This window comes from Arachis duranensis, chromosome 7 (assembly GCF_000817695.3).
Source record: "Arachis duranensis cultivar V14167 chromosome 7, aradu.V14167.gnm2.J7QH, whole genome shotgun sequence".
NCBI classification, from domain to species: domain Eukaryota; kingdom Viridiplantae; phylum Streptophyta; class Magnoliopsida; order Fabales; family Fabaceae; genus Arachis; species Arachis duranensis.
In genome coordinates, this window is record NC_029778.3 from 26,029,394 (window position 1) to 26,043,574 (window position 14,181).

General features: G+C 29.7%; 1 long non-coding RNA gene and 1 pseudogene across 2 annotated transcripts; one reads left to right on the plus strand and one right to left on the minus strand.

The window, feature by feature from the left end:
• The first annotated feature begins 3,511 nt into the window (after positions 1–3,511).
• Positions 3,512–9,761, plus strand: LOC107458444 (WAT1-related protein At5g64700-like; annotated as a pseudogene).
• Positions 9,762–11,691: 1,930 nt separating this feature from the next.
• On the minus strand, positions 11,692–13,519 carry LOC127740709 (uncharacterized). 2 transcript variants are annotated; one of them, XR_008001538.1, is made up of 4 exons: positions 13,328–13,519; positions 12,620–13,127; positions 12,487–12,544; positions 11,692–12,147 (listed from the first exon to the last, which is right to left on the minus strand). It is a non-coding gene; the product is annotated as an uncharacterized LOC127740709 (long non-coding RNA). The 2 variants fall into 2 exon arrangements; XR_008001537.1 differs by having other exon boundaries at positions 11,692–12,318.
• Between the last annotated feature and the right edge of the window lie 662 nt (positions 13,520–14,181).

Consider the following 14,181-nt stretch of genomic DNA (forward strand, 5'->3'; position numbering starts at 1 on the left):
TTCAGAGATTTGTGAATGTCACCATTGTTGGATGTATACTACCAAAATCATCATCAGAATAAAGGGTCTTGATACTATTATTTTTTTTAGGCTATTCAAATTGAGAAGCTCTAGAAGAGGTAAATAATAATCTCTTTATCTCTTCACTCGTATTCATATGTATTATTATTATTATTATTTTCATATATTACTACATTTTGTAGCAGCATGCTAATTTGTTTTGTGTATCATAAAGTTTGAACACAACGTAGTGGAATCCAGTCACTAAAAACAACTATGAGGGTGGGAAAATAACAACCTAGCTAGAAGCATCAATTCTAATGCAAACAAATAAAGCTTCTCCCATCAAGTATATATATAGATGAGTTATTAGACATACATTCTACTCTTTCTTAAAATCTCTCTTATGTGTCACTTTTCTTAATTTGCCTTTTAATTTATTCTACACAGTCTTGATCATGCGTAGGTGGGAATTATTAAAAAAAATATATATATATATAGATATATTTTGAATGAATTCACAACTTTTTTATTTTGTTTCGGTTATTTGACTGAGAGTTTGTGAGTTTCTTTTTTTTGTTCTGTTAAAAAAATTGTTATGTAAAATGTAAATCATAGGCCAATTTAAATTTTAAACATTTTGATATTAATAATATATTACAATTTTTGTATTTGGCAATATGATAGCATATCTTCATGTTGAAAATTCATGTTTTTTTATTCTATTTTCCTGTGTCAAATATTCATGTCAATCAATGTTATTAGTTAAACTTATTGTTTTTATGAGTTATAACTTCTAAAAAAAATAAATTTTATTTTTTTAACGTTTTAATTCTTATTATTATTATTATAAATTTATCAAACACATTAAAAAATAAAAATAAATCCTTTTTAAAATATTTACCTAAATAAATTTTTATTCTATTCACCGTGGAAAGTTATTTTTATTTTATTCAAACAAAATGAAAGTTTTTTTTCCCCTCTTTAGGGTGAAAGTACTTTTTATTTCAGTGGCCAAATGCAAAGGGATTAAGGGATTGATCCTATTGTTATCCATTAAATCACGTATTCCTAATTCTATATATGTCATTTGACAGATCATTGTTTCATTAAATGTAAATTACAGCATCCATGTGATATTTTCCCACTAATGAATTCATATAACCTAGATTCCTAGTTTGCAGCATGTTAATTTGGTATATATCATATAAAGTATGACCACAATTAATGTGGGGCATTCCAGAGTCATTACACACAACTATATAGTATATATCAAGAGGGAAAAAAAAAACTAACAAACTATATATAGAAGCATCAATTCAAATTTAAATAAAAGTTCTCAATCAAGTATAGTGTACAGATGATCAATTAGAAATTCTATTCTCTTTCAAATTTTTCTGTTGTCTCTTTTTCTTAGTCTGTTTTTGTTTTATTAATTTTTATATATTGTTTGTTTGAATGTTATTAAATTGTTTGGAATTTTTTATTTTTTAGTATGTTTAACCAAAAATATGGTCGATTCATAAAACTCACATTGAATCCAATCCTATTGAGTACATCCACGACAATTTTCATGATCTGATAATATTCACCACCTTGATTGATTCGCAATCGAGCCAACACATTATCAGCATTATTTTGGCCACGACAAACCATTCGAGAATTTTCTCTGCCAATGAGTACATCATTTTCATTGAATTCAAGAGTCAATTAAGATCGTGCAAAATAATAAAAAAATTCCAAAACAACACTTTTGTATAATGAGCTTTTCGTTATATTGGCAACTTGTGGCTTTTAGAAGGATGGGGGACACAAAGTGAGCAAGGAATATTATAGTTTTCGACTCATACGTAGCATATAACAATATTAAGAAAACTTTTAAACCTCTATAAAACCCATCAGTCTATCATAAACTTGTTAATAATAATAATAATAATAATATTATTATTATTATTATTATTATTATTATTATTATTATTATTATTATTATTATTATTATACCAAAACAGTCCAACCTCAGTACCTCACAGGAAAAACGTGCCCTCAGCATTATCCGTTTTAGAAAAATAAAAACTAAAACGTCTTGCCATATTTTTTGGGTTCAAAAAATCATCTGAAAAACATGATAGAGTAATTCAAAAGCACATGAATAAAAAATTGAAATTTGAATTGCTATTTTTACATGACCTAATGAATTTTTATTTGAAACTTGAAGATCTTTTTATTTTTTATTTTCAACTCATTATAATATTTTATGTTATTAAAAGATCTTATTTTAAAACAATCATACGATGATAAAATTATTAAAGATTGATATTTTATATTTTTAATCAACAACATATAAATTGTTTTATGATTTTCAATACGGGATTATTGAACTTTTTTTAAAGAAATAAAAAAAATGAATTAAATTTGATTTAATCTGAGAATTTTTTTTAAATAAAATATTAAAAATAAATTAAAGAAAGAAGAAAAGCTTTATCCTGCCATCAAATCACTTTTTGCCATATGTAACTAACTTTGATCCCATATGCTAGCAAAGCATTTTAATTAAGTTCCATGGTTAGCTTTATGAAATTCAAACTATTAAGAGAAATTTTTTATAATCATGACACTTCCTTGTATAGAATGCAGCATCTCCTTGACTCCTTGTGGGAACGCCACCACTGACCTTCACAAAATTTCCCAATTAGTTATCAGTCTATGTACACGTACATGCTCATAATAATTAATGTATAATAATATATATAAGAATGGTTTTTATGTCATATTTATAAAGAAGATTAATCACATATTTTAGGAAATACAAATATAAATATTATATGTTAATAATATATCCTTATTTTATATTCCAAAAGAAGTTAGTGTGTTTGAATGGTACATAAAGGAAAAAAAAATAATTCAAAAAATGAAAAAATAATAAATTTGAATATTGTTTTAGAAATTCAAAATTCTAAGAGATTTTAATCAGAAATTTTGGATATTTAAAATGAAGAATTTTAATTTTCCTAAAAAGAGAAGGAATCTCATTTCTCCTGTATCTCTCTATCTCACTCCAAAATACATTTGAATTCTTATATTCGAAATATTAAAATTTAAAAGACTTCGAATAAAATCCGGATTATTTTAGTCGGTTAAGCTTTGAAATTTTGTATTTTAAATTCTAAACTCTTAAAAAATTAAAAAAACAATTTTATAATAAAAAATAACTATTTATTTATAAAAATAAAAGAAAATAAGGAATAGTACAAACATAACATATTTTGATAATGGAGAAGAAGATAGAGGAGGCGAATGGGAGGGTGACAGGGAGTGTTTCCTAATAAAAGAGTTTTGCTCTTATTTTATGGCATCTGTCTCCATTTGCTTTCAAATATTTTCTCTAATTGCATTTATTTCCCCTCTTCACTTATTTCTGTGCCATTAATAAACACAACACAGTGTCCCTAAGCTTCTCCTTTTTTTTTTTCATTTTCGGTGGGTGTGTATCGCTTACCGCTAGAAGCAAAACTTACACCTCCTTGAAAATAATAATAATCGAAACATAACTATCTTGTTTAATTATTAATTAATTCGTTCTTGTGTAGGAAGAGGTGTTTAATTTTGGTGGCTTATAAATAGTGCTTTTAAGGTTGTTATTATTATTATTAAGTGATTGATTTGAGAGAGAAATTAAAGCATGAAGAGTGTGAAGGAAAAGATGAAGTCATCACAAGCCATAGTGAGTATGTTAATGGTGCAAATATTCGCAACTGGGATGCAGCTTCTATCAAGAGTGATATTGGTTAATGGCACCTTCATTTTCGCACTCACTTCTTATCGCCATGTTGTTGCTGCTCTTTTTGTTGCCCCTTTTGCTCTTTACTTTGAAAGGTATAATCATAATAATTCATTTTAATCATTCAATTTCTTAATTAATATATATATCTAGTTTGGTTATTTAGTTTTTATCTTAGCTTCTCGTGTTAGTTCTCTTATTGAACATGGTAATATATCTTTCTTTCTTTCTTTTTTCTTTCTTTTTTTAGTTTGAACTTTTTCTTTTGTAAAAAATGCCATATAATAAAGAGAAATTATTATTGCATTTTCTTTATTTTAATTTCATCTACCCTATCACCGAATTCTGTTCTATTTTATTCTTCATTTCCGTCTAAAATTTTTAGTGTATAATGTGGCTCATCAGCAATTCAGCATTTATTTAAATTGAAATTTCAGCATTGACTTTGGTCAGAACTATGTGAGTAACCAATAATTTATTTGAGTCTAATAGTTTTATATATACCCTTGAATTTCATGATCTCTTCTATATTTGTTCTTAACGGACCTTTACTATTATTATCTAATAAAATTAAATTTCGTCCACCACCCATTATTGCAGAGACAGGGAAAAGAAATTCACTTTGAAAGTATGGTTTTGGATCTTCATTAACGCTTTAACTGGGTAAGCATTCTTTGGTCCCTACTTGTAAATAAAAATGATTCTGAAGAATAAATCTATATATTTTATTAATAAGTATTTATTTTCCCTAAATAAAGGAACATATAAATGCAACGCATTGCAATTCGAAAGAATTAAAATTCATGACGATGAAGATAAACTTGAGTAGAGATCGATTATCAAATGGAACATGATATTCTGTTAGAATAATTTTGAAGTTTGATTTTTTCAAAGATTTCATGACTTTCCTTATCTTACCTTCTCACATTGGCCTTTTATGGAACAATTATTCGCACTGTGGGAATGTGCTGTTTAAAATCTTGGAAGATATATTTCAAATCACCAAGGTTTTTTTGATAAAGACAAATAAGTGTGACAAAGTAATGAGGGTAACCTCTTTCTAATTTAATTTCTATTAGTCTTTGATGGCAACTTATCATCGGTTCTTCGTATTTACAATAATTTGCATTTTTGGTATTTTTGTGCTCATTCCATTGAACATGAGACTTGAATGATTTGTAACACCTTTACTTTTCTGAAATTATTACATGGACTCATCGACATTGCAAAAATAAATAAATCAATTTCATCACTGGTATTTAGAAAATGAAAGAAGCTAGATCAGTGTCTATTCGGAGATAAATAAATGCATATATAAGAAGTTAAGAACCCTTTTTGTTTTCTTTTCAATTATTTTATTTCATTTCTGGTGGATGGTTAATGGGAAATTGGAGCTCTTCATGTTCATGAATCATGACAGCTAAAATAGAAAAAGAAATTAATATTTAATATGGTATGAAAACTTCACGGAATGATCAATAGTGCTCATAAATTCATGGTCAGAGAACTTGCATTGTGTATATGCCTTCTCCCATAAATACCACTTTGAAAGTTGTCTATACTTAGTACTTCATTCTGTATTTATCTCATTATCTTTATATTTATATTCGATTAACATCTTTTATAAGATTATTTTAAGGAACATTCTACATCGAATGTCAATTATATATCTATTATTAGTAAATCTGCTTAATTTAGATGAGTCATATGATTGATCTTTTTTATTAAGAGTATTATATTTATGATGGTTTATTTTTTTATTTTAATAATAATTTTTTTTTTTGAAAAAAATTATACTCCTTACCCTTTTATGTTTTGTTTTTTGTAACGCATTAACATTTTCTATTTATTACACATGCCTACAATATTTGGTACAAATTCTGTAGAGTGAATATATAAGAATAATAAGAAGTTGTTTTCCACCAATTATATTGCAGAATGACAATGGCTCAGGGATTGTATTATTATGGGTTGAGGGACACTTCAGCTACTTACTCCATCAATTTTCTCAACCTGGTTCCAATATGCACATTTGCTGTGTCTATTATATGCAGGTACCTCACTTGACTAAAAGACTCCCCTAATTCATATACTAATAAAAAAAATTATTTGATAACAAAAAATATTAGCTAAAAATTATCAAAATTTATTATTTTTGTTTTTATTTAATGTATTTTATAATAAATAAATATTAAATAAGATAAATTTAAGTTGTTTAGACTGAATTTTTTTATTTTTCTAATTAAAAGAAGTGTTTATTTGTCATTTAACCAAGTTATTTTATTTTTATTAATTAGGTAGATATATATATATATATATATATATGAACATAATTTTAGTGGGATTCATGGCATCTAATAATACATAAAATGCAAATTAATATAATTTCCGATATTTTCTTTATATACATATTAAATCTTTTATTTTATAATTTATAAATCAAATTGATATACACAGTCTTATACTATATTAAATATATTAAATATAGTATGAGATTCATCCTCGGTGCCTAAACAAATCTACATATATGTACAGGCCATCTACCATTTAATGATTTTTTCATATGCTTTATTTGGAATTTTTCAANATAAAAAAATTGGTTATTATTATAATAAATATAAAAAATTTAATTATCTTGGTAGCGAATCCATTTTACTAAAAAATGTAAAAAAAAACATGTATATATATGAAACTTGAACCTATATATTAAGATACAAAATTTGGTGAAATATTTAAGTCCTAATAATTTTGTTTCTCAATCTTGTTTCTTTTTCCATGCATGTGCCAAGCAATATTTGATATATGTAGCACTAGTTTAATAACCCAATGATAATTTATAACCGTTTTGATGTGAAGAATTGAGAAACTGAGGGTGAAAACATGGGGTGGTAGAGCAAAGTGTGTGGGAGCAATGTTGTGTGTTGGAGGTGCATTGGTTACAAGCCTTTAAAAAGGCCATGAATTCTTCATTGGTCAACGCCACCATGGCCACCATGATTCTCATTCTTCTGCTGCTTTGACTCACAAGACCAACATGCTTCGTGGAACTATCTTCTTGGTTCTTAGCTGTTTCTCATACACAGCTTGGTTCATTGTGCAAGTAATAATCTTTTATCATTAGTTTTCTCTCCTCCAATATTATATATATATTCTTCTTCATTAGTGCTTTATTTATTTAGTAATTAATTATTAGTATAGAGAATATTTCTCTAGAAAATAATACGAATAATGTATTCTAAAGTGAAATTGGTTTTTAAAGTATAACAAAATATAAGGGTACGTCTGCTTTGAGTTTTTTTTTTAGTATTTTTTATTTTTAAAATTTTGTAAAAAAAAGTGAAAACAAGAAACAAAAAATTTATTTTTTGATTTTCACTTTTTTTTTTTAAATTTAAAAACAAAAAATATTGAAAATGAAAACATAAACTAAATGCACCCTAAGGATGTATATATATTTTACTTTTGAAAAATATGTTACATATGTATGCTAACATTTTTTTAATAATAAAACTTAATTTCCCTAAATAAATTTTATATGCTATAATTTACACATAATTTCATTTAGTTAAAAATAATATTATGTTAACACTTTATATTATATTGAAAGTATTGGTTTAATTTTAATTAAGAAATGATTTTCTATATTGATTTTTTTTAAAAAATAAAGTTTAATTATGATAAAATATAATACAACTATGTTGTATAATTTTTAGACATATATTATATAGCAAAAACCCAATAATAAATATCTTATTCCAATCAACAGGTCTCTCTTAACCCCCATCTCTTGAGTGTTGTGAAAATTTCCCTGAATATATATGATGATGATATCTAAATATCTAACTATCTAACTCTCAATTTATATAAAAACAGGTAAAGTTGCTGAAAGAATTTCCATTTAAATATTGGGGAACAATGCTAGCTTGTATTATGGCATCAATTCAATCTGCAGTAATTGGCTTATGCATAGATTCCAGCGGTGCTTCTTGGAAGATACACTGGAATCTACAGCTTGTTACTATTCTCTATTCGGTAAGATATTATTCCACTACTATATTTTATATTAATTAAACATTAGGATTAGGATGGTTAAATTAGTATCTTATTAAAAGTGATGTTATGATATCTCTATGTATCACATATTCATTTGAATAGTGATCCTTTATATCGTTTAGCATTTTTTTTTTTTTATAGTAATGCGTAGTACACTCATTGTAGAGAAATAGAACAAATAATACATAAAATTTCTGCTCTAATCATTCTAGTTGTTTCTAATAAAGCTATAAATAAATTAATGTCTGCAAGATTCACTAATGTAACACATTTTGCATGCCTCTAGTATTTGTATAAATAATGTTAGTTTTTTTTATTATATTATGATTTAATTTGAAATGGGATCCAATAATTATATATCATGTAGCATTGATTATTAAAATATATATGTTTTAAACTTTGTGTAGGGAGCACTTGCTACGGGTGCAACATTTTGTTTACTTTCATGGGCCATTTCAGTAAAAGGACCAACATACCCTCCAATGTTTAATCCCCTTGCTCTTATTTTTGTGGCCATATCAGAAGCTCTCGTACTTGGTGAACCACTAAAAGTTGGAACGTATGTGACATTCTTCCCTTCTTGACATTTTACCACTTTTCAATTCTTCAATTTCATACCTTATCTAAATTCAAGTATTATTTATTTGTATTTATTTTATCACATACGCGGACGCAACATATATTATTTAACTATTGAATGGATTGTAAGATTCGCATAAAATGGATCTTAATTCTAAATTATAATAATACTTAAAGTAGCTTTTGTTTTGAGATACTGGGATAGAAATTGAGAAATTGAGACTCAATATCATATTTATTAGTTCAAAAATTGGTACTAAAATTTCTGTCTCTATTTCCAAAATTTCAATATTTTAGTACTTCCAAAAAGTAGAGATACAAGAAACTGAAATCTTTAGGGAAATGGATCCTCTCCATTTTTTCTAACACTTGAGAGAATAAAGTGTCATCTCTCACCTTTAATTCTATAAGTGGGACCAAAATTAAATAGGAGAGAGAAAACAATAAAAGGTGAGATCCTCCACTGGACACCATCTAGTTTTTTCTCTACTGGAGAGGATCCACTCCCAATCTTTAGAGACAAAGATTGAAACTTTAATAATATTTTATACCTAAAATATTCACATTTCAATTAACTAATTCTAATTTTACTTTTTGTGCAAATTAAATTAAAGCTTCATTCTTATGTCAATTTCTGTCTCCTACTTTGCATCAAACAGAATACTGAAATTTATTTCAGTCTCTATCTCTTAGTCTCAGTCTCTCAGTCTCTCAGTCTCAATCTTTCGGTCTTTGTCTCTCCACAAAACGCTATCTTAATGTAATGGTAGCTTTTCTTAATGATAGATAGCTTATGGGAGTGTTAGTAATCCGATTAGATTCATGGTTGCAGAAAGCAAACCAATCTGATTAGCTGATTAGTTTTACATTTACATAGCATTTTTAATTTCGCAGGTTGTTGGGGATGGTTTTGATAATATCAGGATTGTACTCATTCTTGTGGGGAAAAAAGAAGGAACCAAAAAGCTTGGCTCAGTCAAATGTGGTAGCAGCAGAAGTGTCAGCTGACTCTGCATTGCCACAAGCAACTGCTGTTGTAGTACCAAGAGCTTCTTCACCTACTAGCAATGTAGTTTTAGAGGTAGAAACTACTAACAAGTAGTAAGAATCATACAACTCAACCATACAAAATGTTTAACTAGATAGTAACTTGTTTGCTCCATCCTCATTAAATCACCTTTAGAGCTTACTATCATTAACTAGTATTAATTAGGGAAAAAAAACAGTGATCTCTTAATTTATTTCTAGGTACCGTATACTTTGAGTTAAGTGATTACTGCTGGGTCAAAAGTTGTAAATAATTGCAAAAATGTAATTTCTCTATTTTGCCCTTGGGAGACGGATGGAACAAATGTGCAGTTTAATAGAAGAGAATTTGGTTACCATTGTGCCATATGTCTTAATAATTACTAACATTGTTGCTTTTAAGTTTTTCAAAACTTCATTTGGATCAAGTGTTGCAAAACAATTTAAAATGGGTCGTATCAGATGTCCATTTCTATCATTAATTGCTAAGATGGGCATTAGCATAGATCCTACAAGAGTATACAATTAATGATAAAGATTCATAGTTGAAAGGGTCAATTGAGATCGTTCATTTGTCAGTACGAATGATTAAAGAAATGGATTATTTAAGACATGATGTGATGATTACAAATTGGACAACAGAGACTAAGAAATGCTTGGGATATAACATGATGAAGTTGAGATGAGTTGAGAGCTACATAGCAATAAACCAAGTCCTCCATTTGATCCCAATCATGAACCCCAACATTCACAATCATTTCAAGAATTGATTCTCTAATTTCAACAAAAGGGTTTGAGGAGTAACTTACTGCACAGAAACAATGTGCAAATGGACCACCACATACATCATTGGGAAGGGTAGCAGAAAAGCTGATTCTGTTCTTGCGCCTTTGTGATGCACTCTTCTTCTTCTCATTTTCTTTCTTTATAATTGTGGATTCTTCTTCCATGGTATGGCTCCAAGAAATAGCAAGTTCATCATTTTTCTATTTTCTTTAAATTATAAATAGTTGAACAGGATGTGCATGCAGGGCTGCCATAATTGCAAAAGTGTGTGAGTCACTTCCCATAAAATGATAGAAAACATTAAGAAATTAATGAAATCCTTGTTTCTTGGAGCGTATGTTATATTGTCAACAATGAAAGTCGTGAGACTATTTTGAAATCCTGGTTTCAAAATCTTGTGACTAATTTATGCGGCCTAATAAGTCCAGATTTTGAAAATTGGACTTGTAACTTAAATGCTTTCTGTGAATAAAATTGGGGTCAAAATCTTGTGACTAATTTAAACAGGTTTTGTGGCCAAAAGAAGAAACTAAGTGTTCAAGTTGGTTGGTTGCTAGTGAAAGCAAGAGTGAGAAGGAAAAGAGCCATGAGAGAGACATTTCTTCTATACTTGTATTTGAATGAGCTTCTGAATTCCACAGACAAATTATAAAATAGAAATTATGTTCACAAAATATATATCAAGTAATAGACATTTCTATGGCTATATAGCCTATAGCTCATAAATTAATAGTCTTGCTTATATGTTAAGTAAAGTAGAATCTCATTTCTTTACTCCAAGGTTCTTTGTTGAAGCAGCTGTCTTTTTAGTAACCCAACGCCTGAACACAAGACTCAGACCTTCTCCAGAAACATGTAACATAATGTGTAAAAAATTCATTAATCTAGCTTCAATTTGAAAGATAATATTGCAGCAATCATGAAGTTATACCACTAGTCCTTCTATACACAGGAACATTCGTCACGAGTTCCTTAATATTCAATCTTCTGCACAATGATGTCGCAAAATTCATGCTTTCCACATTATATACACACATGCTGAGTAAACAAGCTAGTCAATAATGCCTGGCTTGTGTGCTATAGTAACGAGTCAATGGAAATGAATCATGCGTACAACTATAAGACTTGACAATTTTGTTCATGTAATGACAACTCTAAATTATGTTATTAAGGTCCAAATTCAGTACTACAGCTGATAAAAGGAAAGCAAGTATACAAATGCATCAAATCCTTTTACACAGCTCACATATTACAAGTCGTTATCGAAAGAGGAATAAAAGATAAATCAAAAAGAAGAGAAGTGGCCGCCGTTCGAATGGTTGTTATTATTTTTTCTCTATATAATTATTGTGACCCAAAACGCCATTTCATCATATGAAGGGAATTACCTTCATACCTGCGTGACCATGTCAATTAATATATCATCCAAAGAATCGAAGTCACTCTGCCGCAAAATGCAGCATCCTCAAGTTCAGTGTTCTGGTTGAATGAAGGAGTAGCCTCATTCTGTTGGCTGGCAAAAGATGCATCAACTCTTTTATGCCAATGTTGTTATTTTGGTTTGAAGCATGTCCCAGGGAACATGTGTCTCCAACAGAAGAAAGGGGTGCATCTAAGTCCTCCTTATGTTGCTCCAAACTTTGCTGAGGGATGCTACATGAAGCCTCTATGATATTCCCAATTAGGCCTTCACTCCGTTCCCAACATGAGAAGCGGAGGAGGAAAACTTCAAGTTACTATGAGGCAGTTGAGAATTGTTGAGAGACTGACCGGAGGGCAAAGAGTTGACACGAACTCTCCATAACTTAGCTTTCATCTGTGTGGCTTCGCTACACGGATAATAATCCAGCAAATTAGGTGAACCAGTGATGCCAGTGTCGAATGAGTCTGCTCTCACATAAGCAGCTCCAAGAGGAGAACGATTTCTACATGCATTTAACTTATGAGTTGCTGGATAATTTCCTTGTAACAACAGATTATTACTTGTGAATCCAGATAAAAAATAATCACTTGAAATCATCTGGATTCAGCTGCCTAATACCAGTTGCATAGTTGTTATGTCGAAAATGATAAAGTTCATTTGGTGCAGGAATTCTCTGCATAAAATTCTCAGCAACACAAAAATGTACACATCACATCAAAAGATGTAGAACAATCAAATTAACATGTTAAATGAACTAATTAAAATTGAACAATTGTCACCGAAAAACTCATGTTAAAATGCAAATTAAGGCCTATGATAAAGAGGGAATTTGAATTTTTACCTAAAGATGGCTTGCCCTTCAACATTCATCAGTTCAAGAAATTTTCTAGGAACAGCCTCTGCAATATCACATTTGGAATATCAAACTATTTCATCCAAGTGCCATGTTCTCAAGTCAAAGAAACAAAACTCACTATCAAGGCCAAGGTGATATACTGCAGCTTTGAACTTGCTACGCAGCTCTTCACCCACACCAAACCAGGCTTCTTATGAGGAGAAGCATTCTCATTCTCTTGTTCATTATCATCAGCGTCTTCAGATTGTTCCTTCCTTTTTTTATCCAATCTTTTATCATGGTTAGCACAGTTTTCTGATGCAACTCCTTGAATGCCCTGTTCAGTCACATTGCAAGCCTTCTAATCCTTGGAATCAACCTTCTTTCGAAATACATGTCTTCCATTTTAACTGGTTTCAGCAATAGTCACAACACCCTTCTTCACCAAATTTGGCTCCTTGTGTTCTGTCACCACTGCATCATTGATTGTTATTTTGGCTCATTGATTGTATTAACTGGTAGGTCCATCTCAAGTCCCACTAGTTCAAGAAGCTGAAAGCCATCAATGCCTGGCATATGTACATCGCTTATAACTTTGTTTTCCCTTAGCATCTCTATCGCCTTTCTTGATTGAGTTGTAGCCGTGACTGCAACAACAACAAAGAATCAGACATCGAAAATCTTGAAAGAAGAAGGAAAAAAAAAGAACTTTATGAAACGGAGAGATAATTCTTGTAAAGAAAGCCTACAAAACTACGAAGTGAAAACGCATTATATGACGAGTTTGCATGATGAAAACCAGTGCACACTGGAATTGAAAGAGAAAGAGAACGGTGACGTGACGAACCATTATAACGGCATTTCAAAAGCATCTGCTCCAACATTCTGAGACAAGCTCGATCATAGTCAACGGCAAAAACACGCATACCCACCGGAAAAGGCCCTCAAAGAGGTTCTTTTGAACCACCATGTTGACCCTTTCGGTCGTTCACCATCAATATCATCTTTGATTCTTATTGGAAAAGGATGCTACTTTTTTGTTAACCACACTCTCAATAGTCAATTCTTAAATTAGAAGGAAACATGGAAGATCTATAGCACAATTAGAATATGCTAATGCTATAGGAAGTTTAATGTATGCAATGCATTGTACTAGACCTGATATAGCATTTGCTGTGTGCAAATTATCAAGGTTTACAGGAAAGCCTAGCAATCAACATTGGAAAGCTATAACAAGAGTTCTTGGTTATCTCAAGAAAGCCATAAACTTGGGATTACATTATAGTGATTATCCCGCAGATTGTTGGGTATATGAAGATGGTAAGATGACAAAATCTTATATTTGTGTAGTGGTTTCAAGGTACGATTAGATCGCTTTCTTTAGAGAGATATTTGTCCCCACACTTAGTTGCTATAGGGTTGATGACAATACTCTCCCAGGATACAATGAAACCTAAGAATTTCTTAATTAGCAATAGTAAGAAATTCTCAACTCTCTTGAACAAAGAAAATCTCTTAATAATAGTGTAAATTGTACGCTTAGTACTTCATTTCTGAAATAGTGGACAAGGACTTATTCATACATATTGCACGTAGCAATTATGATTAGTTACGTATACAAATGGTTGTGTCATTTCTATTGCCAATAGATACGAACATATACAACTCTTAAAGAGTTGTGTCCCTTTAGCCAATAGACAC